The sequence below is a fragment of the Ambystoma mexicanum genome, chromosome 12 (assembly GCF_040938575.1).
Source record: "Ambystoma mexicanum isolate Mex_15411 chromosome 12, UKY_AmexF1_1, whole genome shotgun sequence".
Classification (NCBI taxonomy): Eukaryota; Metazoa; Chordata; class Amphibia; order Caudata; family Ambystomatidae; genus Ambystoma; species Ambystoma mexicanum.
In genome coordinates, this window is record NC_090936.1 from 188,121,733 (window position 1) to 188,127,732 (window position 6,000).

General features: G+C 39.4%; 1 long non-coding RNA gene across 1 annotated transcript; it reads left to right on the forward strand.

The window, feature by feature from the left end:
- The first annotated feature begins 3,030 nt into the window (after positions 1–3,030).
- LOC138512946 (uncharacterized) lies at positions 3,031–4,249 on the forward strand. Its single transcript, XR_011281629.1, has 2 exons — positions 3,031–3,423; positions 3,803–4,249. It is a non-coding gene; the product is annotated as an uncharacterized lncRNA (long non-coding RNA).
- Positions 4,250–6,000: the final 1,751 nt, after the last annotated feature.

The window sequence follows — 6,000 nt, forward strand, 5'->3', positions numbered from 1 at the left end:
ATTTAAGAAAGAATTGGTGTATCCCTATCTAGCGGAAGATTTTAACCCTCAGACGGTTTGGAAAACTAACACTAATTGGAATATGGGACCCAATAATACAAATAAAAAAAGATGGGTGACATTTTCAGACACTTCCTCTAGTAATTCAGGTAATGAGGAATTGAACAATCATGCCTCGGGCAATCACCCTTTTCGAGCAAGGGGCGGCCGAAGAGGCCGCAGAAACATCCCCCAAGGTCAAATGACACACAATATGCCGATGCAGAACGCCCCGGGACAAGGGATGATGCACCGGGACTTTCAGACCCGGAATCGAGCATACAGGTGGTAAATGAAACAATGCCAATTTTTAATTTATCCTCCCGTATATTAACACCTGCGGAAACATCAATTCTTAAATGTGGTCTATCTTTTGTTCCGACTCAAAATCCAAGTGCAATGTCTATCATGAGTGAAGTAAAAGGTTTTTTGCGTAAATTAAGGCTAAAGCTTTTCTTTTCGAATAATGTGACCTCTAGGGAATCCAACATCTCAGGCTTCTCTAAACCTTCCACCTTTACCCCCAACTCTAATGATTTGCCTCCAGAGGTCTTGATCTTTGAAAAATTAGTTCTCAAAGAAATAGAGAAAGTTATTGGCCATCCAAGAAATCGACAAGGACCCAATCTGACGCTTTCTGAGTTCGAGGCTATCGAGAGATTAGCCTCGGACCAATCAATAGTTATTAAGGCTGCAGATAAGGGTGGTGGGATAGTTGTTTGGGATGCTGATCGTTATGATCAAGAAGCTCTGAGACTTCTACACATTCCTGGGCACTATTCCAAATTGGTGAAAGATCCATCAGAAATGATTAAGCTAAAGGTACTCAAACTCACTGAAGAAGGAAACCAATCGGGTTTCCTTTCCACTAAAGAGGCTGAATTTATCAACCTGTCGGAAGATCGCATACCTTTATTTTACATTATGCCTAAAATACATAAAGATACTGAGAACCCCCCAGGACGACCTATAGTCTCGGGTTGTGGTTCACTACTGGAACCCCTTTCGAAATACATTGATTTCTTTATTAAACCACTGGCGATGGCCACGCCCACATTTCTTCTTGACTCGAGAGACGTCATCAACCTCGTTGAAACAAAAGCATTTGATCCCAGTACTCAAATTCTAGTAACGCTTGATATTGAAGCGCTTTATACAAATATCCCTCAGGATAGAGCGGTGGAGAGCCTGCGCATAATGCTAGATCGGCGCATACAACCACATTTGGTTCCCACAGAATTCCTATGTAAAGCAGCAGAGCTAGTCCTTAAGAACAGTTTTTTTAAATTCAAGGAGGAATTCTTTTTGCAATGTAAAGGGACAGCGATGGGGTGCACTTTTGCACCAAATCTTGCCATTATTTTCATGGCACTCTTGGAGGAAGAAAAAATCCTGTCAGCATTTAACCCATTTAGGGGCCAAATCAAGGTGTACCGTCGATACATCGACGATATACTTATGATTTGGGAAGGCTCATCAACATCATTGACTTTATTTGTTCAATGGCTTAATGCGGTAGACTTAGATATTCATTTCACTTTTGAATATTCAGTATCTAGAATTCCTTTCTTGGATTTGTCTATTTTTTTCAAAGAAGGGTATCTCTGCACAGAATTACATAGAAAACCCACAGAGAGAAATACCACGTTGAAATATGAGAGCCAACATCCAGCCAGTTTACTTTGTAACTTACCATATGGGATGTTCTTACGGCTACGCCGTAACTGCACAGATATCGCAGATTTTGTCAAACATGCAGCAATTTTGGAAAAAAGACTATTGGAACGGGGATATCCAAAGAAACTTATAAAAAAATCCAAAAAGAGAGCTCGATATATCAACAGAGACCTCTTATTGACACCCAAGCGAGACATTGAAAAGAAAGATGAATTAGTATGTGTCTCAACTTTTTGTCAACACAGTAATGCTATTAGAGGGATCATCTTAAAAAACTGGCGAATTCTTAATACATCAGGAACATCTATACCCAGACCTCTATTTGCTTTCAAAAAAAGTAAAAATTTGAAGCAAAAGATTACTCGTGCCAGTAGAACTTTTCCTAAAGTGCATACAATCCGCGATACCAATTCTAACCCAGTGGTGGGACACTATCCCTGCACTTCATGTGTTGCTTGTAAGTTTTCCAAAAAAACTACGTCATTTGATTCACAGACCAGAAAGTGGACCCTTCGTACCTTTACCACTTGTAAAAGTAAGAATGTCATTTATGCCATTCGTTGCCCATGCCAGTTGTTTTATGTAGGCAAAACAACCAGAGAAGTGAGTACCCGTATTAACGAACATCGTTCAAAGATCAGAACTCGAAACCTCAATGCCCCAATGGTAATCCATTTTGTCGAGATGGGCCATACGGCTGATCAGATGGAATGGTTTTGCATAGAAAAAGTATATGCACAAAACCAACCCCAACTATTAAAAAATTTAGATTACAAGGAACAAATGTGGATATTTAATCTAAAAACATTAACATTGGGCCTTAATACCATGGAACCATGGAATTCGAGTAACTAAATACTACCTGTCATAACATTTTATATATGTCGGGTAGTACACTGGTATACTGCCTAATCACGTGCGTCTTTCATCTGAGAGGGTACGGCCATTTAGAACGTAGGCCAGTTCAGTTTGTGGTCACGTGGTTAATTACGTGATCACATGATGTTTTTCACGCATATATCAATACCCTTGAAACGGTGATACTGTGTTGCACGCCACTTTCAATCGGACCCAGCTGGGATACGGGTGACTAGCTACTGTGAGAACTGGCGAGTTCTTTCGCTTAAGGTAAACATTCTGTCGTGTGGGGGCCTTTCGAATCACGGCGGTTTTCCAAATCGCTTCTTGCCTTTATTGTTTAGAGAAGGGAGCCCTACATCCTTGGCTTTCCGTTAAACCCCATCCGAGTCAAGTAATCTGGAGTCGGAAATATTGAGCAATTTTCAAATGCAACCCCTCTCCCCCTACCTTTTTGAAATTCTCTAAATAGTAAGCTTTTCAGCAAGCCGTATTTGTTTAGTCACAATTGTGGTATTAATTCATCAATTTATTTTCAATTGGAAGTAATTCACTTTGGGTGTAGCCAATAATATAATTGTAAGAACAACCGGTCTCTCACATACTCAAACTCTTGTGTTGTGTTTAGGCCCATATAACATCAGGTGCAGCCAACCCTGGATCCGGGGAGTCACCTTCAAATTTATGACCGCTGGTTGAACGAGCGTTTGGACATTCTCGAGAAGAACGTTGGCGTCCATACACTTCGCTATCTGCAGGAACTTCTACGGAGAAGCTATTGTTTAATATAAGTGAACACAGCGTACAATTTAAGGAAGAGACGCACAGCCTTCCATTGCATGAATGAAGGTTAGTTAATATTCTTTAGGTTTATCTTAAGTATGTGACTCTCGTGTCCTGTCCGTGGGCCGCTGTAGTGGAGGATCGACATATTGACCTTGTGATATTTATGTGTACATTTGTATATCTGTAGCATTGATTCTGTCTATGGCCTGGCTCTTATCTGCCTCTCGGAGACACCAATACAAGAGGGTAGCACTACTTTCTGCCAGACACCTCAGGTCCATCCTGGAACTTTTCCCGGGTTGGTAGCAGGCTCTTGTATATTATTACCTATTGTTCCACTATAGATATTTTTATTATGGATGTTATATGTTTTTTGTCCAAGTACAAGGGCTTCACACATTGATATGTATTATCTTTGATTTTCTTTCTTTCTTGATGTTAGAATATACTTTTGTTACTCCTGATGAAGACGTCACTACACTAAAGTATATACGTCGAAACCGGTCGAGTTTGGACTAAGATGAGGTCGTGGTTAGAAAACTCTGGGACCCATCTTAATTGCCTAGGCCACTGATGTCATCTGCTGTGGCCCGTCAAATTGATTTCATGTTCTTTCTATAAATCTTTCAGATGAATTAATTATGATGAATTTTCTTATAGATTTTATGTCGTACATTGATTGGTGTTTAGTATGAATGGTTTGTCTAAATGGATGGATGAGGTTGTATGCTTGGATGATTGAATAAGATGATTTTTATTATATAGATGTGTCTTTTTTAATAAAAGTTGTTTCCTGCTATGTAAATTGTTATTACAAGTGCAGATTTAATCATGATTTGTTTGATATATTAAATTAGTATCAGGTTTAATAAAATCCTTGATACCGTTATTTTTGAATTGTTTCCTTTGGATGTCTTTCCGCTATCTAAATCTTAATTAATACTCCAATCCAAAGCGTGGGGTTTCCTGTGTCTTTCAGAGAATAGTTATAGAAATTATAAACAGCGAGAAGAGCACAGGGATGGTGAACAAAAAAGAATGTACAGAAGGTGTATAACACTTGTAACAATTTTCTGGGATATTTACAAATTGAATCCCTTTGTTTGCAGGACTGTCCCAGACATAACAACAGCAGTTTGCTTCACCACTGACCCAACCAGTCTTGGAGTGGGATATACAAAAAAACTTCAGTCAGGTAATTAAGAGATACTGTTAGCATTGTGATATATAACAAATATGTTAAAAAATGAATGTAATGCAAACTAAAAGGGGAATAAAAGGGGTGATTACCTTGCTTTTCAGATCAGGCATCAACAGAGGTGCATTGACCTGGCGAACAAGAACTGCCCAAAAATCCTCGAATTGGGTGTGCTATAGAAGTGCACGTACAACGAGAGATTCAGGTATAACCATCTTTACCTAGAATTGTCCAAAATAATGTCATCCACCTTTTGAGGGTGGGACTAGGGTAGGAAGGGGGACCTAGCCTGCCAAATAATGTCTCACATGAGACTGTCATTAATTGAATATGTGTCTCCAAAAAAATAACATTTGTAGAAAATGAAAATTCAAAAAATTGTCAGACACTCTATTTTAAATATGTGAAAAGTCATTTTGGCTTTGTCTCTGCTTGCCCCACAGAATTTGCCGTAATTACGCATCTGAGGGGCGCACAGATTGGGTCTAATAAAAGAAGTAATGGGTCCTGAAGAAGATGATATACGAAAGAAGATCATTGAAACCGGTCGACCAGACTTTTAGATGCCGCATCATTAAGAGCGACACACAGTGGATTTGAGCTATTTGGATAATCGAATTTATAATGTGGACATTCTAAATTGTTTGTGTATACTCCTATGGAGAGACAATGTGTGGGGGTATAACAACTTGTTGAGAGAGTTATTTATATTTTAAATGTTTTATATGTCACTTGGCACAATTTGACATACCTCGCGGAGGGCAAATAAATGGTCCAAAGTTGTGACCTCTAGTCCCACGTGAACTGTCCATTGTACCATAGTGTGCAGATAGGGGATGTGTATTCCTATGCTGCAATTTTAAAATCACTTTGTGTCAAAATCAGAATATCGATAAAAATATTTTGTGGCAATGGTTGTTTGTAAATTATTTCACTATGTGTAAAGAGTAGGGTGATTTCTCTTCTTCTATCCTTTGTAGGTAGTTGGTGCTACAGCACTGCCTAGGGCCAGTAGCACCACGGAGGGACAGGATAGATTTCCTTTTCTTTTTCCCAACTAAGGAGAGGGTAAGGACTGCGCATTGACAGCTTAATAAGTAATTTGCTCGAGAGAAGAAATGTATGTGACTTCACAAAATGATGCATTTTGCCCCTTCAGCATGATATTTCCAGTTAGTCCAATGAAATGTGTTTTGTATGAGGTCTTGTAGCATCAAGTCTTTCATGAGCTAACTTGGGGTGTGCCATGTATAGCCTTAAGAGCAACCGGGCGGTAATTAACGTGTAATAACCCAACCTGGACTTCCTACTAAGAAGAAGTTCACGATTGCTCTGATATTGGGAATCACCTAATGTCCTTCCATGACATCACAACAAACAGCAAGGATGAAACCTGGATGAGAGTGCCTTGTGCTGGTGTGGGGTTTATCTGATGAGTGCAT